Below are 21,950 nucleotides of genomic sequence, written 5' to 3' on the forward strand. Positions count from 1 at the left end.
TGGGACAAGAAACCTAGTGCAGGAATAGAGGTGCATGTCAGGGACAGACTGGAGGCATAAGCTGATGAGTAGCATGTGCTCCCCATCTCCTATAGCACTTTCTTTTATATTTTTGTTTCAGTACTCTCTCACAACAGACTAGCTTCCTCCTCAGGATCCACAATTAGAATATTACTTATTCAGCACCTGTTTTAATGGAAAAGAGAAATAAAATTGAGTCACAACTTGAGTATATTAAAAATGTAAAATGTTCCTGCTAGTTGGTTTTCAACAAGGGTACCAAGATTCAACGACAGAAGAATAGTCTTTACAACAAATGGTGGTGCTGGGACAACTGGATTTCCACATCCAAAAGAATGAAACTGGACCCCTATCTCACACCATATATAATAACTAACTCATAATAGATTAATAAACAAGATATAATAACTGAGATCATACAACTTCTAGAAGAAAATATAGGACTAAATCAGTATGACTTTGCATTTGGCAATGGGTTCTTTGATGTGACACCTAAAGTACTAGCAACAGAAAATATATATAAATAAGTAAATTGGACTTCATCAAAGTTACACACTTTTGTTCATGAAAGAACATTATCAAGAAAATAAAAGACAACCTACAGAAAGAGAGATAACATTTGCTTATCATGTATTTGATAAGGGTTGTGTCCAGAATTTATAAAGAACTCTTAAAACTAAAGAAAAGGACAAACAACTCAACTTAAACATGGGTAAACAACTTGAATAAACATCTCACAAAAGAAAAGATATGAATAGCCAACATGTACATGCCAAGATGCTCAACATCATTAGCCATTAAGGAAATGTAAATCAAAACCACAATGTGATGGTTATTATTTTTAAAATTACAAGTGTTGGTGAGGATGTGGAGGAAGTTGAACTCTTATATATTGCTTCTGGAAATGTAAAACAGTTCAACAATGTGGAAAACAATTGGTTCCTCAAAAGTTAAACATAGATTTAACATATGAGCCAGCAATTCCGCTCCTAGGTAAATGCCCGCCAAAATTGAAAACAGGTACTTGAACAAATAGATGTGCTTGCATGTTATGGAAACATTATTACAATAGCCAGAAGATGGAAACAGCCCAAATTCCCATCAATGGATAAATGGGTAAACAAATTGTGGTATATGCATATAATGCAATATTAGCCTTAAAAGAGAATGAAGTTCTGATACATGACACAATGTGGATGAACCTCAAAAATACTGTGTCAAGTGAAATAAGCTGAACATGTCACATAATGTATGATGACGTTTATTTGAAATATTCAGGATAGGTAAATCCATAGACAGAATGCAGACTGGTGATTGACAGGGTGAGGCAAGGGAGGACTGAGCAGCAACTCCTCACTGGTTTCCAGGGTTTCTTTGTGGGGTGATGACAATATATTTTCCAACTAAATAGAGGTGATGGTTGCAAAACCTTGTAAACGTACTAAATACCATTGAACTGTTCACTTTAAAATGGTTAATTTTATGTCATTTCTTTTTAATAAAAAAAGAGTAATATGCAATTTCCTCATTTGTATTACTGATCTGAGTCTCCATCTCTACTTGACAGTGAAAGTATTAGATACATTCAGCAACTATTTGTGGTATAAAATTCAGTGTCTTTGAGTGAATGGTCTATTCAGTATGTTTAACTTAATCTTCATTTAAACCATAATACTTTCAATGATCAACCTTCTGTCAGTTTCTTTAGGGTGACCCTCATGATATCAGTATGGCATGGGAGTAGCATAGGGAGGGCGGTGGGGTATATTTGCTTCTTTACTGGTATCTACTGATATTGCTTATTGCTGCAGTCATCAGTCATCAGTTCTCCCAGCTTGGGCAATGTTTGGAGCTTGCTCTGCTTGCTGGTAATGAGCCAGTTTTGCACCTCCATCATACATGTCTGTGAGGTTCCACCAGCATCTCTAGTCTTATGCCCTGTCCTGTGCTGTGAAGACCCCCTTCCCTTACAAACTATGGATCCGGCTTGGGCATGAGGACACTTGGTCATTGCACATGCCATTGTTGGGCTAGCAGAAAGAGGGGCATGGTTGTGTCCCCTCTTAACTCTGGAAGCTTCACGCCATTGCCACCCACCCTGCCCCCCTCTCCTTTGGTACAGGAGAGGTCTACACAGCTGCTACTCTCGATGGTGGATTAGAAACTAAGGAATTGGCTCATGCAATCATTTGGGGCTGGCAAGTCCAAAACACACAGGACAAGCTGGCAGTCTGGAGAGTCAGATAAGTATTGATGTTGCAGTGTTGAGTCAAAAAGCTAGAAATGCAAGCAGAAGTTCTATGTTGCAGTCTGGAAACAGAATCCCTTCCTCTTTGGCAAACCTCAGTCATTGCTCTTAAGGCCTTCGTCTGGTTGGATGGGGTCTGCTCACCTCATGGATGGTAATTATTTGAAGTCAAAGTGGTTGTGAATGCTAATCACATCTAAAAAAAATGCCTTCACTGCAACAGCCAAACCAGCCCTGTGCAGTCTATCTCCAGACTTTCATATGAGAGAAAATAAAATTCTGCTCTACTTAATTCACCGTTTTTTTCTGTTACTTTTTGCCATACCTAATCTTGACTATGTCTCTCTCTTAATCTCACTAAATGAATGCGATGCTGCATCCTACCCTCTTTCCTCTGGGAAGCTTCAGGGCTACAGGTAAGAGGAGGTTCCTATTCTCCAAACTGTTACCCCAAACTCTTTATCCTCACTACAGCCTGGAGTTTATTTAATATTCAGGGTGTAGAGTGACAATCCTCTTCACCTAGTCCACAAATAATCCCCAACCTCTTCAGTTTCCTGTCATCAAAAATGTGCTCATATGAGAGCTGGTGGCTGTGGGAAGGAGGATGAAACGCTGCAGTCGGGGTCTCAGGTAGTTAAGCTGCCCAGGGAAAAGCTCCACATGCCATTTGGCCACATGTGTTTCTATCCCAGTCATACTCAGACACAGAGTGGCCTTTCCTGGGTCACAATTCCAAATTCCCAGGAGAGAGAATTTATGCCCCAGGGTGGAGTTCTTGTCCACTCTTGGTGCACACAGCTGGGGCAAGGGGGAGGGCCAGGTGGGATCTCCCTCCGTGGTGGATGGAATTCTAGATGCCTTATGCGAGGTGCAGATAGCTGGCCATGCTGCACTGCAACATTCCCTTTCTAAAAGCAGCAATAGCTGTGGGCATGAGGGGAAAGGTACATGCACTTAAGAATGTATATGTACACATGTATTTAACAATGCCCAGACACGTTTTTGAAACTTTCTGAAGATGAGAAAAATACCTTACTGAGAAAAGTTGAAAATGAAATTAGACATGTGGAGTGCTGACTTGTGCTTCCATAAAACGGGACTACACGGGGATTTCTTACAACTATCTCACTAATCCTTAACCAGTGGCTCCAAAAGAACAGAGGTATGAATTACTCTTCTTTCCTTTCTTGGATTTCGCTGTTTACACTCTTCTCTTACACTCATATCTGTTCCCCAAGGGTTCCTAAGTGCTGGGTTCCTAAGGGTTCCTAAGTTCTATGTATTGCCCCTAAGCTATGAACCTCACTTTACCCACTTGCTCAAACAGCAGTCATTACAGATGTTTTAACAAGACTCGTGTCCCCCCTTTAAGATCTAGAGCATGCTGGCTGCTTGCTTTACAGTCAGCAGAAATGACTGTGTGTGGCTATACCTCTCCGCACACACCAATATTTTCTGCCAGACCAGAAGCTTTTCTCTGCTGGTATCAGTCATCTATATTTCATGGTCATAGGAGAAACATTTTAAGCCTCTTTTTTTGTGGCAAGAATTACTTCCAATTGTAAAGTTAATAGAGAACTTAGCCTGGGTGCCCTCGTCGGACTTCTTATGTCATCCTTTCAGATTTGAAACTGAACACTGATTTGTTCATTTTGAACTGAGCATTGTATAGTAGAGTTTCATGCTTTTCTGACAGCACATGGTGAGATTTTTAACTCTTCATTTATTGATTGATCAGAGGGTCTTATAACCTTCCCAGAGATCCAACATCAAGGACTCTCTGTAGTAGCAATGACCCCACTAACAAGACTTTCCTTCTCATTTTAAATTTAGTGGGTCATCAATGATATATCATTGTTTCTTAATGAACACAGAAATGAGACCAATAGCAGCCCACATCCAAACTCCACCCTAAACCCCTCTGGCACCCGGCGGCCACAAAGGACCTCTCACCGGGCAGTGCACATTCAATATGTCATGTCTCATCATTCATGGTCTGTTGCCTGCCTGGCTGCTGCACCTGGCATTATGGATCAGTTATGGTCAGGGAGGGGACAGAGGGTCCACTCAAACACAATGAAGGAGAAGAGGTCCAGAATGGGACAGTGTATAAAGCTGTGCAGAGTTTAAAGATAATCAATAATGATGGTGAGGCATCCTATGGCTTAAACCGCGGGAAGCCTTTGTCACTCCGCACCTGAAGGGAAGATGTGGTTACCAAAAGCTGGAGAAGGTCACTGCAGCTGAGCGAGGTAGCAGTGTGGGCAGGCCACGAGGCAGCCCGGCCCGCAGACCTGGCAGGGAGGGGGGCACAGCAGTGAGCACCAGGCTCCTCCTGATGGGCCTCGCCGGCCACAGTGCTCAGCAACATCGCCACTGATTCAGTCATACGGGTCAGCAAAGCAGAGAAAGAGCAGACAGAAATCATGTGGCACATGCTAGGATCGCCATCTCACGAGAGGTTCTCAGTGTCCCTGTCCTGCTCTGACAAGCTGGGAGGGTTACTGGCTCATTTATATCCTCTTATAATCCACCCTAGCTTCCACGTCCTAAGAACCATGCTCAAATTTCCTTCTCGGATGGAAAAACCAGTGGGGACAAGAGGTCAAGATCCATAGGGTCTGCTCCTTCTCCCTGCCCCTTTAAAGAGTCACTCCCAAGGTTAGAGGTGGGCTCTTGTTGGTGGCTACTTCCAGCTCCCTATGTTGGTGTTTGGGGACTGTTATCCAGGCATAAACTGCTTGTAGAATGAATGAATGAATGAATGAATGAGTGCATGTGCTTTTCCCCTTATAATAAGCTTTAGCTGAAGCCACTACATGTCCTGGAAGCCAGTACCCCTGACTTTCCTCTGAACACAGTCACTGAAGCCACCGAGACCTGGTTTTAGTACGCCAAATGTCAGCATGCCACAATGCCAACTGAGAGCTTGCAGAGTTCATATACTATAGTTATCAGTATCCTTGCTCGCTGTCACATTGTAATATGCCAGCCCTGAAACCAATTTTGTGCATTCAAAGGAAAGTACACAAATCAATTACCAACAAAGGATTATTTTTGTATTGCAACCTCTTGCCTTCCACAGTAATTCAAAAATCATTATAGACCACCACATTCATAGAAACACTCTTCACCTCTTTCCTGACAGATTTTTCCTTACAAAAAAAGAACATGACAACCTGTTTAATGAAAGGTAAGAAATGTCTTTGTTTTACTGTTATTTCAATTTGAATCAGAAGTGCTTTATTTCGATCTTTACAAACGAAGTTGTCAAATTTAGTCAGTTTAAAAGATAAGTTAGGAAGAAACTAGGAGACTCGCATGGCTTGTTATAAAGTCACTTTTCTGTTTTATTAGTCACATTAGCATTCTATTGCCCTTTAAATGTCAAAAGTTCAAGAGCACAGCCATATGCAACCTGGAAATATTTCTTCTTATTGTAATAAAACATAAGAATACAATTTCCTAGGGCACAGATGACAGAAAAACAACAAATTAAAAATCAGAACATGTTGAGTACTGTTACAGATAAGAAGTGGGTTATTTTTCAGTCAAGGCTTTGTCATTCTAACACTAAGCTAGTCAAGAAATAGTTTAATTTGTTTATTGGTAGATGCTACTGTTTTTCTTTTATCATCTAAGCCATGATTAGAAAAATAAAATTTGTTCATTCTGAGATGTGCATAAATATATGAAATGCTACCTCTTCCTAAAGGAAGGAAAATCACATGGTGAGGTATGGTATTCTTTCAGAAGAGCCTGCTATCTTTGACAAAGCTGGGTATCATTTCCAATGTTACATTACTGCAGTTATAGATAAGCATGAAGTTGTAACCTTCTATCTCAAAATCTATAGTGAGCTAAAGCAATCACAGTAGACTGATCAAAAACCAAGAACAGGGGAACAGCAAAGAAGGAACGAATTCTGATTTTTTTCCCATGTCTCAAGTCTGTATTCAGACCATGCAACAACAGGGCAAAAGTGGTTTTCCCCAATATTTTCAATGACCGATCTCCAAGAAAAGCACATTTAAAGATTTCTTCCTTTATCTTAGTGTCCCTTTCACAATGTTTGGCATTTTCTGAAGTTTTGCATCTTCTTATTACATCTTTCTTTTTTCATCCATATACAGGTCACTTCAGCTGTCCTTCCAACATAAGTCTCTAGCCGGTCTTCTCTCATTTGCCTCTTTCACAGCTTCCCTGGTTTATAGCTTATCTAACTTACATGGAGCTTTTCAGTTGGTTTCCCTGACTTCTGATTCTTCCCTATTTCATCTAGTACACTGTGATCAATATTAGCTTTCTGAGACACAAATCCAGGCATGTGTTTTCATTACTAAATAATACTCTTTTCTCCCTATTGCCCGTATCAATGAATCCCAGCCTGTGGGAAGAAAAACAATATACATATAAGTTTTCTAAATCAATATGTAAAAGAAGCACAATAATGATGTGGTCCACAGATCAAAAGCTTCATTTCTTAGGACAAAAAAAAAAAAACAACCTTAGCTTAAGCAATAAGACAAATGCATTGTCTTAACTATACAGGAAAAAGTGTTAAGTTGTGAATTAAGAGCAAGAAGTTTCTATGACTCCAGGACTGGTCCATTCATGGTTTCTCCCCTGTGCATGGTGACTCCATCATTTCCTTTCACAGGTATGTTCCCCAGGGGCTGGAAGGGACCTTTCCGGAGCCCCGGGCCTCACCAAGCTGCACAGTGCAAGACGAAATTTCCCCTCTGGCTGCAGGGCTTCAGGCCAGGAAGACTCTGATTGGCTGGCCCCGGGGGTGCAGCTGTGATTGGCAGCACCCACTCGGGTCACGTGGCCTGAAGAGTCGTTTCTAAAACACAAGTCCCTCCAGTAAGGCCCGGGGTGCTCCAGCGATCAGGCAGCGCCGGCGCTCCTGCGGCAGCCAGAGAGCATCGCTTTGCTACTAGTCCTCCCGAAAGAAGAAACATGAAATCTGGGAAAATGCAGAAACCGAGACTTAACAAACTTTGGAGAGTAATCAATGCAGACGAGGGCTGGGAGCCTGGAGGAGGGGCCCGCGGCTGGAGGCTCCCCTGAGGAGGGGGTGCTGTGCGGCGCCGAGGGTGTGACCGGGAAGTCAGCAGGGTGGTTCTGACCAACGCCCCGGAAGGGCCTCCTGCTCAGGATCCCGGAGCCAGACCGGCCCGCACCACGTGTGCAGACAACCCCCAGGGGAATCGCAGAGGACCCCCCCCCGTGCTCCATATATGTTATCAGAAAGAAATGGAAAAGAAGTCGCATCCAAGACTCTAAATTTAAAAAACTGTTAAACAGCTTAATTAAGATGTATTTCGTGTATCATAAAATTCACCCATTTAAAGCCTACAGTGCCGTGACTTTTCAGTACACTGGGAGCTGCTCAACCCTCCCACTACCTAACTTAGGGGCAGTTTCACCGCCTCAGCCCCCACAAACTCTGCCCCATTAGCAGCGACTCCCAGACTGTGCTCCCTCCCTCGGTCCCTGGAAACCACCAAGCTACTTTCTCTCCTGGTTTGCCTTTTCTGGACATTTCACGTAAGTGGAATCATAATATGTGGTCTTTTGTAACTGGCTCCTTCCACTATACCTACCAAAGAAATTTCTGAGTCATAAGATAACTATGTTTAACCTTTTCAAAACTGCCATTCTTGCAATGTTGCACATTTTACATTCTCACCCTCAGTGTAGGAGGGTTTCCATTTCTCTCCCAAACACACTGACATGTTACTGTCTACCTTTCTTATCACAGTCATTCTAGTGTGTGTGAAGTGACATCATATTGTGATTTGAAATTATATTTCACAAATGACTAATGATGTACGTCTTTTGTTTATTAGCCATTTGTATATAGTTTTTGGAGAAATAGCTATTCAAATCACTTGCCTATTTTTAATTGCTTTGCACATTGCTGAACTCATTGGTTCTAATGATTTTATTGTGGGATCCTTAGGTTTTTCTATATACAAGATTTTATAACAAGAACATTGAGATAGTCATATATCTTCCTTTCCAATCTTGATTTCAAAACCAAGGTCTTAGTAATACCAAGGGTCAGTGTAATTCTCCAGATCAATAGAATAAGTGGGGAAACTCTTATAAGTCAGTCAATAAATACAGAAAACATTTTTATAACTTATCTACTAATGGTAAAAAAAATCTTGCAGCAAACTAGGAATAGAAAGTAATAAATATGATAAAGAGTATCTACAAAATACATAGGCGAATACAGACAATAGTGAAATGTTGGAAGTTTCCCCTCTGCAAGGGAGCATGTTAAAAGGATAATTACTGTCATTAGTATGCACAGGTCCTAACTAGGGCAATAAGGGAAGAAATAGAAAGGAAAATAAATGGACGGGAAGACAGGACTAAATCTGAAGTTATTTATAAGGGGCATAACTATATACTAGAAAATTTAATAGAATCTATCAATAATTTATTAGATTTAATAGGTGTGTTTAGAAAGGTGGCTCTATGTGTACACCTTGCCACAAACACAAAAACAAAACAGCAAAAATGCCAAATACAAACTATTTTTTTTTGAGAGGGCATCTCTCATATTTATTGATCAAATGGTTGTTAACAACAATAAAATTCTGTATAGGGGACTCAATGCACAATCATTAACCAACGCTAAGCCTAATTCTCAACAGTCTCCAATCTTCTGAAGCATAACGAACAAGTTCTTACATGGTGAACAAGTTCTTACATAGTGAATAAGTTCTTACATGGTGAACACTGCAAGGGCAGTCATCACAGACACTTTCAGTTTTGATCACGCATCATGAACTATAAACAATCAGGTCAAATATGAATATTCGTTTGATTTTTATACTCAAATGTGAATCCCACATTTCTACCTTTTATTATTATTAATATTAATAAAATGCTGAAGTGCTAGGTAGATGCAAGATAAAGGTAGAAAACATAATTTAGTGCTGTAAGAGGGCAAATGTAGATGATCAGGTCTGTGCCTATAGACTAAGTATTAATCCAAGCTAGACAAGGGCAATAAAACATCCATGGATGCAGAAGATTTCTCTCAAAACAGGGGGGGTGAGGTTCTAAGCCTCACCTCTGTTGATCCCCAATTTCTCACCTGATGGCCCCCCTGCGACTATGCCTGTCTTAGGTTGTTCCTCCCTTGAGGAATCTTACCCGTCTCTGGCTAACCAGTCATCTTCCGGGGCCGTACAGGGAAATGTAAAGTTGGTAAGTGAGAGAGAGGCAATATTGTTTGAAAAGGTTAGCTTTTCACTTCTTTGCATATTTATGCCCTGTAGCTTCTATGCCCAGCATTTGTCTTGAGGTATCTTTACCACTTGGAAGAATTATGATACTCGGTAACTTCGATATGAGACACTAATTCTACTTAAGGGTTGTAATTAGGAAGGAAGAAGAAAAGCTATAGAAGTAGCAGATGGAAGAAAACATGGGAAGATTGATTATTTCTTTGACATATCTTCTTGTAGAGTAACTTCAGCATGTATAGGTTTTAAACTACTAATTAAATTGCATACACACATTAACACAATACACAACCACATAACACAGCTACACAACCACAGCAGACCAACAATCACCAGCCATCTCCAGTGAAACCAAAAAAACCAGCTAGGCACCCGAGGCATCTGCGAAAACCCATCAATGACATGATGGACATTTTCCAACTGAAACTGAATAGTTTGAGAAAAATCAGACAAATTAAAACAACACATTCCTGGGAAGTGTTCACATCCCATACGTTCCTCCAACAGTACATAGTCTATAGTCACAAGATTTTGGAGCGCTGCAACCCACCCCCCTCCCAATTCTTGGCCGAGTTCTGACAGTACAGAGCCAGTCAAATTTGTTGTTTTACTGTATGCACAGGCCAGCTTAGATATCTCCTTCTTCATTCCAATGGCAAGTTCAGGAACAGGTGGGATGAATGCAGCTACAACTGCAACAGTGCCAGGATCTTTGTTGAAGTTTTTTGATGATCATCTTCTGGAATGACTCTTCCAGAGAATGTTGATGTTGGAAGTTCTTTTTCATATCATAGCTTAATTCGTTTTCTGGGTAGCCAAAATAGGCTTTGATCCTCTCTATAGATACAAACAAACCCTTTGCCCACACTTTGTTATGCCCTTTATACCATTGTGAAGAACTTATTGGAGATCACCACACAGGAACTGCTTTTTTTTTTTTTTAAGACAAAGGAATATTATCAGAAAAATGTATTTCCATAGCTGATCATCTGACACCCTTTAAATGATCAAAATTAAGGATATTTAAAGCATGCATTAATCGTTGATTTACAGTTAGTTTTATCCTATCAGGGAGTAAACACCCTTTTCTTTCTTTTTTTTTTGTTATCATTAATCTACAATTACATGAAGAATTTATGTTTACTAGGCTCTCCCCTATACCAGGTCCCCCCCCACAAACCCCTTTACAGTCACTGTCCATCAGCATAGCAAAATGTTGTAGAATCACTACTTGTCTTCTCTGTGTTGTACAGCCCTCCCCTTTCTCCCACCCTGCTATGGATGCTAATCTTAATACCCCTCTTTTTCTGCACCCCCTTATCCCTCCCTACCCACCCATCCTCCCCAGTCCCTTTCCCTTTGGTACCTGTTAGTCCATTCTTGGGTTCTGTGATTCCGCTGCTGTTTTGTTCCTTCAGTTTTTCCTTTGTTCTTATACTCCACAGATGAGTGAAATCATTTGGTATTTCTCTTTCTCTGCTTAGCTTATTTCACTGAGAATAATACCCTCTTGCTCCATCCATGTTCTTGTAAATGGTAGGATTTGTTTTCTTCTAATGGCTGAGTAATATTCCATTGTGTATATGTACCACATCTTCTTTATCCATTCATCTACTGATGGACACTTAGGTTGCTTCCAATTCTTGGCTATTGTAAATAGTGCTGCGATAAACATAGAGGTGCATCTGTCTTTTTCAAACTTGAGTGCTGCATTCTTAGGGTAAATTCCTAGGAGTGGAATTCCTGGGTCAAATGGTAAGTCTATTTTGAGCATTTTGAGGAACCTCCATACTGCTTTCCACAATGGTTGAACTAATTTACATTCCCACCAGCAGTGTAGGAGGGTTCCCCTTTCTCCACAACCTCGCCAACATTTGTTGTTTGTCTTTTGGATGGTAGCCATCATTACTGGTGTGAGGGGATAACTCATTGTAGTTTTAATTTGCATTTCTCTGATAATTAGCAATGTGGAGCATCTTTTCATGTGTCTGTTGGCCATCTGTATTTCTTTTTTGGAGAACTGTCTGTTCAGTTCCTCTGCCCATTTTTTAATTGAATTATTTGTTTTTTGTTTGTTGAGGTGGGTGAGCTCTTTATATATTTTGGATGTAAAGCCTTTATCAGATCTGTCATTTATAAATATATTCTCCCATACTGTAGGGTACCTTTTTGTTCTATTGATGGTGTCTTTTGCTGTACAGAAGCTTTTCAGCTTCATATAGTCCCACTTGTTCATTTTTGCTATTGTTTTCCTTGCCCGGGGAGATATGTTCAAGAAGAGGTCACTCATGTTTATGTCTAAGAGGTTTGTGCCTATGTTTTCTTCCAAGAGTTTAATGGTTTCGTGACTTACATTCAGGTCTTTGATCCATTTTGAATTTCCTTTTTTGTGTGGGGTTAGACAATGGTCCAGTTCCATTCTCCTACATGTAGCTGTCCAGTTTTGCCAGCACCATCTGTTGAAGAGACTGTCATTTCACCATTGTATGGCCATGGCTCCTTTATCAAATATTAATTGACCATATATGTTTGGGTTAATGTCTGGAGTCTCTAATCTGTTCCACTGGTCTGTGGCTCTGTTCTTGTGCCAGTACCAAATTTTCTTGATTACGATGGCTTTGTAGTAGAGCTTGAAGTTGGGGAGTGAGATTCTCCCCTACTTTATTCTTCTTTCTCAGGATTGCTTTGGCTATTCAGGGTCTTTGGTGTTTCCATATGAATTTTTGAACTATTTGTTCCAGTTCATTGAAGAATTTTGCTGGTAATTTGATAAAGATTGCATCAAATCTGTATATTGCTTTGGGCAGGATGGCCATTTTAACGATATTAATTCTTCCTAGCCACGAGCATGGGATGAGTTTCCATTTGTTAGTGTCCCCTTTACTTTCTCTTAAGAGTGACTTGTAGTTTTCAGGGTATAGGTCTTTCACTTCTTTAGTTACGTTTATTCCTAGGTATTTTATTCTTTTTGATGCAATTGTGAATGGAGTTGTTTTCCTGATTGCTCTTTCTATTAGTTCATTGTTAGTGTATAGGAAAGCCACAGGTTTCTGTGTGTTAATTTTGTATCCTGCAACTTTGCTGTATTCCGATATCAGTTCTAGTAGTTTTGGAGTGGAGTCTTTAGGGATTTTATGTACAATATCATGTCATCTGCAAATAGTGGCAGTTTAACTTCTTCTTTACCAATCTGGATTCCTTATATTTCTTTGTTTTGTCTGATTGTCATGGCTAGGACCTCCAGTACTATGTTAAGTAACAGTGGGGAGAGTGGGCATCCCTGTCTTGTTCCCGATTTCAGAGGAAAAGCTTTCAGATTCTCGCTGTTCAGTATAATATTAGCTGTGGGTTTATCATATATGGCCTTTATTATGTTGAGGTACTTGCCCTCTATTCCCATTTTGCCGAGAGTTTTTATCATGAATGGATGTTGAATTTTATCAAATGCTTTTTCAGCATCTATGGAGATGATCATGTGGTTTTTGTCTTTCTTTTTGTTGATGTGGTGGATGATGCTGATGGACTTTCGAATGTTGTACCATCCTTGCATCCCTGGGATGAATCCCACTTGGTCATGGTGTATGATCCTTTTGATATATTTTTGAATTCGGTTTGCTAATATTTTATTGAGTATTTTTGCATCTACATTCATCAGGGATATTGGTCTGTAATTTTCTTTTTTGGTGGGGTCTTTGCCTGGTTTTGGTATTAGGGTGATTTTGGCTTCATAGAATGAGTTTGGGAGTATTCCCTCCTCTTTTATTTTTTGAAAAACTTTAAGGAGAATGGGTATTATGTCTTCTTTGTGTGTCTGATAAAATTCCAAGGTAAATCCATCCAGCCGGTGGGTTTTGTTCTTGGGTAGTTTTTTGATTACCGTTTCAATTTCTTTGCTCATAATTGGTTTGTTTAACTATTGTGTTTCTTCCTTGGTCAGTCTTCGAAGGTTGTATTTTGCTAGGAAGTTGTCCATTTCTTCTAGGTTTTCCAGCTTGTTGGCATATAGGTTTTCATAGTAGTCTTTAATAATTATTTGTATTTCTGTGGAGTCTGTCGTGATTTTTCCGTTCTCATTTCTGATTCTGTTGGTTTGTGTTGATTTTCTTTTTCTCTTAATAAGCTTGGCTAGAGGCTTATCTATTTTGTTTATTTTCTCAAAAAACCAGCTCTTGGTTTCATTGATTTTTGCTATTGTTTTATTCTTCTCAATTTTGTTTATTTCTTCCCTGATCTTTATTATGTCCCTCCTTCTGCTGACTTTAGGCCTCATTTGTTCTTCTTTTTCCAGTTTCGATAATTGTGATGTTAGACTATTCATTTGGGATTGTTCTTCCTTCTTCAAGTGTGCCTGGATTGCTATATACTTTCCTCTTAAGACTGCTTTTGCTGCGTCCCACAGAAGTTGGTGCTTTGTGTTGTTGTTGTCATTTGTTTCCATATATTCCTTGATCTCTATTTTAATTTGTTCGTTGATCCATTGATTATTTAGGAGCATGTTGTTAAGCCTCCATGTGTTTGTGAGCCTTTTTGTTTTCTTTGTAGAATTTATTTCTAGTTTTATACCTTTTTGGTCTGAAAAGTTGGTTGGTAGAATTTCAGTCTTTTGGAATTTACTGAGGCTCTTTTTGTGGGCTAGTATGTGGTCTATTCTGGAGAATGTTCCATGTGCACTTGAGAAGAATGTATGTCCTATTGCTTTTGGATGTAGAGTTCTATAGATGTCTATTAGGTCCATCTGTTCTACTGTATTGTTCAGTGCCTCCATATCCTTACTTATTTTCTGCCTGGTGGATCTATCCTTTAGGGTGAGTGGTGTGTTGAAGTCTCCTAAAATGAATGCATTGCAGTCTATTTCCCCCTTTAGTTCTGTTAGTATTTGTTTCACACATGCTGGTGCTCCTGTGTTGTGTGCATATATATTTAGAATGGTTATATCCTCTTGTTGGACTGAGCGCTTAATCATTAGGTAGTGTCCTTCTTTATCTCTTGTTACTTTCTTTGTTTTGAAGTCTATTTTGCCTGCTATCACTACTGCAACCCCTGCTTTCTTCTCTCTGTTGTTTGCCTGAAATATGTTTTTTCATCCCTTGACTTTTAGTCTGTGTATGTCTTTGGATTTGAGGTGAGTCTCTTGTAAGCAGCATATAGATGGGTCTTGCTTTTTTTTATCCATTCTATTACTCTGTGTCTTTTGATTGTGCATTAAGTCCATTTACATTTAGGGTGACTATTGAGAGATATGTACTTATTGCCATTGCAGGCTTTAAATTCGTGGTTACCAAAGGTTCAAAGTTAGCCTCTTTAGTATTTTACTGCCTAACTTAGCTCGCTTATTGAGCTGTTATGTACACTGTCTGGAGATTCTTTTCTTCTCTCCCTTCTTATTCCTCCTCTTCCTCCATTCTTCATATGTTGGGTGTTTTGTTCTGTGCTCTTTTTAGGAGTGCTCCCATCTAGAGCAGTCCCTGTAAGATGCCCTGTAGTGGTGGTTTGTGCAAGGTAAATTCCCTCAACTTTTGCTTGTCTGGGAATTGTTTAATCCCTCCATCATATTTAAATGATAATCGTGCTGGATACAGTATCCTTGGTTCAAGGCCCTTCTGTTTCATTGTATTAAATATATCATGCCATTCTCTTCTGGCCTGTAAGGTTTCTGTTGAGAAGTCTGATGATAGCCTGATGGGTTTTCCTCTATAGGTGACCTTTTTCTCTCTAGCTGCCTTTAAAACTCTTTCCTTGTCCTTGATCTTTGCCATTTTAATTGTTATGTGTCTTGGTGTTGTCCTCCTTGGGTCCTTTCTTTTGGGGGTTCTGTGTATTTCCATGGTCTGTTCGATTATTTCCTCCCCCAGTTTGAGGAAGTTTTCAGCAATTATTTCTTCAAAAACACTTTCTATCCCTTTTCCTCTCTCTTCTTCTTCTGGTACCCCTATAATACGGATATTGTTCCTTTTAGATTGGTCACACAGTTCTCTTAATATTGTTTCATTCCTGGAGATCCTTTTGTCTCTCTCTATGTCAGCTTCTATGCGTTCCTGTTCTCTGGTTTCTATTCCATCAATGGCCTCTTGCATCTTATCCATTCTGCTTATAAATCCTTCCAGAGTTTGTTTCACTTCTGTAATCTCCTTCCTGGCATCTGTGATCTCCCTCCGGACTTCATCCCTTAGCTCTTGCATATTTCTCTGCATCTCTGTCAACATATTTATGATTTTTATTTTGAATTCTTTTTCAGGAAGACTGGTTAGTTCTGTCTCCTTCTCTGGTGTTGTCTCTGTGATCTTGGTTTGCCTGTAGTTTTGCCTTTTCATGGTGATAGGAATAGTTTGCAGAGCTGGGAGGAGTGACGGCTGGAAGAACTTCCCTTCTTGTTGGTTTGTGGCCCTCCTCTCCTGGGAGAACAGCTTCCTCTAGTGGCTTGTGCTGGGCAGCTGCGTGCAGAGAGGGTTTCTGCTTCCTGCCCGGCTGCTATGGAGTTAATCTCCGCTGTTGCTGTGGGTGTGGCCTGCCTCAGGCTGCTGCTCCAATATGGTGAAGCCCCGTTGGAGGGGGAGCTGCTGGGAGGCTATTAATCTCCTTGAGTGGCGTCCGTGCTCCCTGCTTCCCAGGGGATTAGAGTGCCCAGAGATCCCCACATTCCCTGCCTCTGGACTAAATGTCCCGGGATGTTTCCGTCCAGTTTTGGGGTCCCTGTCCCTTTAAGACTTCCAAAAAGCACTCACCAAAAAAAAAAAAGCTGCTCGCTTTTCTTTGTCCTCGGACGCCAGCCTTAGGGACCCGCTCACTGGTCTTGCTGCCCTGTTTCCCTAGTATTCATGACCCCACGCATGCACTGTGTCTGCGCTCTGGTCCGGATGGCTGGGGCTGGGTGTTTAGCAGTCCTGGGCTCTCTCTCCCTCCCCGCTCCAACTCCTCTCCTCCCGCCCAGAGCTGGGTGTGGGGCACTCGGGTCCCGCCGGGCTGTGGCTTGTATCTTACCCCCTTCGCGAGCCACTGGGTTCTCACAGGTGTGGATGTGGTCTGGGTGTTGTCCTGTGTCCTCTGGTCTCTATTATAGGAAGAGTTTCTTTGTTATATTTTCCTAAATATATGTGGTTTTGGGAGGAGATTTCCACTGCTCTACTCACGCCGCCATCTTGGCTCCTGTCCAAATTCAAACCATTTTTATGCCAGCCACAAATAGAAAACAAAATGCAGAGGAGTAAATGTTGCTTTTCCCTCACCTTCTTCTCCTGGACAATCCCATCCGAAGCCATTATGCAGGGCCTAGCAAAGCAGCTTGCTGCCCAGGTGGCAGGGTGCAAGGCGGAGGAGGATCCTGGTTTGGAGTTCGGGAACCAGAGCAGTGGGAGGAAGGCATCCATGCATAGGAAGCACCTGCCTCAGGCCTCGGATCCAGGTCCAGGTGGAGGGAGAGGCCGGCGGATGAGTGCCAGTGGGCAAGTGGTCTGAGGAAGGTCTCCAAGGACTGGGGTGATACAAACAGCAGGCCGGAGCCTGCGTGGGGTGAGGTGAGCATCATGGTAGGTGGCACAGCTGCCCTACGGTGTGTGCGCCCTAATAGGGTGAGAAGGACTTCCATGCAAAAGGAAAGGGTAGAGAAGGAATAGGAGATTAGTTAAATTTGGGGGTTGGACAAGTAAGTAAATAGATTCGTGAGAACAAGAACAGGTTTCTTATGTCAGAAAATAGATGGACAAATGTAGAATGGGAGAAGAAATCTTGAATTAACCCTGTGGCATTAGGTTATAGTTAGACATAGTGCAATGCAGAGAGAACATTAGAGAAGCAAATACAGATGTGTATGCACACACATCCACACCCATACATAGCTTCACATATTCCCCAGCTCCATCTGCTGTGAGGCCTGAGAGCAGTGATCGCACCTGTGCCAAGAGGAACCAGGGCTCCCTGGAGGAAGGGGTGATTCCAGGGCTGGACAGAGAAAGTGGAACATGTGTTGGGATTGTCTTGCTTTTCTTGAAAGCAGTAAAGTGGTCAAAAAGTGACAGACCTGTCAAAAGGACACCGAAGCCATCCTGAAAGCACTCTCACAGGCCAAATCTGGGACAATTTAAGCATCAAAGTAAAACAAACAGATAAATAGAATTATAATCCACTGGATAAAACAGGAAACCATGAGTCCTTAATGACGTCATGCATACCTACATACATGAGAGACAGGGTGTTTATGTAGTTGGAAAATACCTCCCCATGAAAAACACATTCGTTAATGAGAGGTAAAAAAATGTGTGCACAGCAGAGGCAGACTCTGCATTGATCAAGTGATCAAAGCCCCCGTCATCAGCAGTAGGGCACATCGACATCCTGGGCCTCCACAGGAGAAGCAAGAGAAGCTCATTGCCACTGCTGCATTCCTGTTTAGTCAGGGTTCTCTGCAGAAACAGAATCAAGTGGATATACAGAAATACACATACAAGAGTTACTGTGGGAACTGGCTTGTGTGCTTATGGAGGCTAAGAAGTCTCATGAACTGAGGTCCATGAGGTGGAGAACCAAGAGCCCCCCATCTGAGCACAGGGAATAACGAGCGTCACAGCCCAAGCAAAGAGGAATTCACCCTGCCTTCACCTTGTTGCTGCAGTCAGGCCTCCACATTGCTGAGGACCCATCTCTTCCCTCAGCCTCCCGAGTCAAACGCTCACCTCTTCCACAAATAGACACACCCAGAAATAATGTTTACCAACTAACTGGGGTACCCTTGGCCAGTCAAGTTAACACACAAAATAAACCCTCGCACTGACAAAATTCAGATCCTGAATCTAATCCTGAGGAAATGTCAAACACACAAATGAGGAACATTCTACAAAATCACTGGCAAAAAAATCTTCAGAAGTGCCAAATCGATCAAGGTCAAATATGGAGGAACCCTTCCAGGCTGCAATAGGTGAAAACTAAACACAGTATCTAATTCTTACCTGTATTCTCCTGCTATAAGATGTAATTGCAGAGTTAGAGATATTTAAGTATGGTCTGAGTACTAAAATCATGTCTCTATCCATTTCATTTTCATGACTTTGATAGCTGGTAGGCAGGAGAACATTATCATTCCTAGGAAATGCACTAAAATATTTAAGGGACATGGAGCAGCAGGTTTCAAATGGTTGAGGATTTTTAAAAAAAGGTCTTGCAGTGACCAGTAACTTTTCTATAGCTTTATGATTGTGTAAATTTTTAATGAATAAAGTACTATATGACTTAACATCTTTAAAAAGTTATGGATATTTCTATTAAAATGTACAAGTCACTGTCATGCAATTATCTATACAGAAACACACACCACATCAAAGAAGGACATCAAAGTGGGGAGATAGAACTTGTATGCTAGTTCTCCCCCATATTGTCATACAGATTCCATGAAATCCTATTAAAATCCCCCAGAGAATTAATATTTTAGTAGAAGTTCACAAGAGGTTCCTAAAATACATATGGAAGAAAAGAGTCAAGGTTTTTTTAAGAAAATCTGGATATCAAGGATTATATAAAGCTGAAGTAATTAAGAGAGTGTGTTACTGATGCAAGGATACATAAATAAAAATAAAATAGCAAGAGTCCAGAAATAGAATCCCCCCATAAGGAGACACATTATTCTTACAGATGGTCTTTTCAGAAAATTGTGTGGGGTCAACTGAATATCAATATGGGAAAATAGTGAAATGACTTCTATCTCACACCATTACAGAAAAACTTCTTATAGACCTCAGTTCTAAACCTGAGAAGTAAAACAACAGAGCTTCTTGAAAAGTGCTAGACAATAGAACTTTCTGCAGTGAGTGAAATGTTTAATATCTGCCCTGTTCAACATAATAGCCACTGGCAAGTTCTGAGCACTTGAAATCTGACTAGTGTAACTGAATCACTTAATTTTTTATTTTTCCTGTATTTTGCTTAACTTAAATTTAAATTCACACACGTGGCCAGTGTACTGCATGGAGATCAGAGTTCTAGATGACAGTGTCAAAGAATATCTTCAGGACTTTGGTATAGGCAGATATTCCTTTACAGAATACAAGAAAATGTTCTCAATAAAAGAAAAGACTGATAAATGAGATTACATGTAAATTAAGAATTTATATTCATCAAAGGACATCATTAAGAGGGTAAAAAGTTAAGCGGAAGAATTAGAGAAGCTATTGCAACACATATAACTAAAAAGTCCTCAAATCAAGAATCTGCAAACACCTCCCATAAATTAATGAGAAAATTACAAAAACAAAGGAAATAGTGGACAAAGGAAATAGTGCTTTATGTCCTGAGAATTCAAAGAACTTCAATTAAAGCCACAATATCACTACACACCCACCAGAATGGTTAAAATTCAAAAGATTAGGAGGACAAGTGGCAAGGATTCAGAGCAACAGGAACATTCTCCACAGGTGGGGAATTGTAACCCTCTATGCAAACAGGCGTTACCTTCTAAATTTACATGTATGTGTACTTTAGAAACAGCAACGCTGCTCTAATGGATCTGCCCAACCTAAATGTGCACACATATGCACCAGAAGTCTTGGACAAGACGTGCAGAATGTTCCTCAATTTGGGCTTATGTGATATTTTCTCATGATGAATACATTGTAGTATGTGATACTAGGTTGTGGAATACAGTGGAATATTACAAAGTAGTGAAAATGAACAATCACTACAGAACAACCTATAAGCATGGTAAGGCATGAAGGAAACAAGACACAAAAAATACATAATATGATTCTTTTTGTGTAAGATTCAAAGCAGTGGTGCTGATCCATCGTGTGTGAGTCACCGTGGTCACATCTGGGACAGAAAGAGCAGGTCAGCAATGACTAGTAAGGAGCGTGAAGGGGCTTCTGCGGTGTGCAGAGCTCAGGCTCAAGCCATGAGAGGAGATACGTAGGTTTGTTCCCGGTAATCAGGAGTTCAACTGTATGCTTATGACGTGTCACTATTCTTTTTTAGTTGGTTATATAGTAATAAAAATATGTAACATTTTTATTATGAATTCATAATCTTAGATATTTATCAAATTAACTGAGGTGTATGATTTCTTTCCATGGGCCTACAATTCCAAGCCCTGTTTCTTAAAATTCCTGCTCCTGCCAAGTGTTTGAAGAACATGCTTGTGTGTATCAAAGACCCTCAAAGCTAAATAATATTAATTTCTTGGAAATTCAAGACATAAATGATATCATGGTTTTAAGAGACAATAAGAATATCAAAAAAGTCCATGAAGAATCTGACTTTGCATCCCCTAAAATAGTGGCATGAACTGCTTCAAATTAATGCAATTCTTGTTCTAGAGAATGCTGATGGAGTCTAACTTTCCTAGGTGAATTTTATGTTACTAACAACTTTTGTAAATGATTTCTGGGCTTAAATATTGAATTAATATTATTATCCTTCAGTGTGTCATTAGATGTTTAATGAATGTTTTTTACACAGATAACAATGGACATTGTTATCCTCGTAGACATATAAAAGAAACCATTATCTCCCCACTTTAATATCCTTCTTTGCTTTAGTTCTCTTAAAATCCTTCCAGAAGAAAAATGCATATACCTCTTTTCATTCTTCATGCCTCTCCAGGGCTTACATTAGCTGCTAATTGCAGTATCCTATTTTATCTACTTTGGTCCACAGAGATCAAAGACCTTTTCATGACTTTCTTTCCATAATACCAAGCATAAATTGCTATTTATTATCAACATATATAATGTGGTAGCATTGTCAAGGGGGAATTTCTCTTAGATGAGGACATTTGCATAAAAATAGATGCTTGCATTTTAATTATAGGGGATATGGTGACTCTTATTTATGCCAAAGTTAATAAACAAAAACAGCAAAATGAAAATGTGATGGGAAAAAGCTAACCCATAAGTTAATACACACTCTACCCTGGTTGAACACACAAAAAACTACTACAGCATCAGAAATCAGTAGTTAAATGAAAGTAACATTGTTCTAACATTAATAGATTGGAGTCACCTTCATGTATGATCCAAAGACTTGAGGGTCTCCTGAATTCTGAGATTCAGGAAAACTTTGCCTTAAATTCATTTTGTGATACTTTGAAACCTGGGAAGCCTCGTATTTTCCACGTCTTTATACCTTCCCATTCTCACACGCTCACACACTACACCGACCTCTCTCTTGTAAGATGAAATATGTCCTTAAAAATTGAGGTCTCCACTGGTCTGTCAGGATGACGCACCAAAAAGCTGAAAAAGTATTTCTACTAAACAGTGTGGGACAAGCTAGTCTAATGAAGTGTGCTGATTTTTGTCATACCTCAGTGACCCTATAAAAGAGTCACCATTCCTCTTATAGGGACAAATTACATTCTTCTTTATATAGTTTTTACTTTCAGAAATAGGAACAAAAATCAAAAATCACTCACTGGCTGAGTTGTTCCTACA

General features: G+C 40.2%; 1 long non-coding RNA gene across 1 annotated transcript in view; it reads right to left on the reverse strand.

Moving 5' to 3' along the window:
• Window positions 1-5,606: 5,606 nt before the first annotated feature.
• LOC130680104 (uncharacterized) overlaps window positions 5,607-21,950 on the reverse strand; it is an 81,095-nt gene continuing 64,751 nt past the window's right edge. The window contains exon 4 of the long non-coding RNA XR_008993136.1: window positions 5,607-7,241. This is a non-coding gene — a long non-coding RNA (uncharacterized LOC130680104). The remainder of the gene's footprint in view (window positions 7,242-21,950) is intronic.

Source organism: Manis pentadactyla, chromosome 12, assembly GCF_030020395.1.
Source record: "Manis pentadactyla isolate mManPen7 chromosome 12, mManPen7.hap1, whole genome shotgun sequence".
Lineage (NCBI taxonomy): Eukaryota > Metazoa > Chordata > Mammalia > Pholidota > Manidae > Manis > Manis pentadactyla.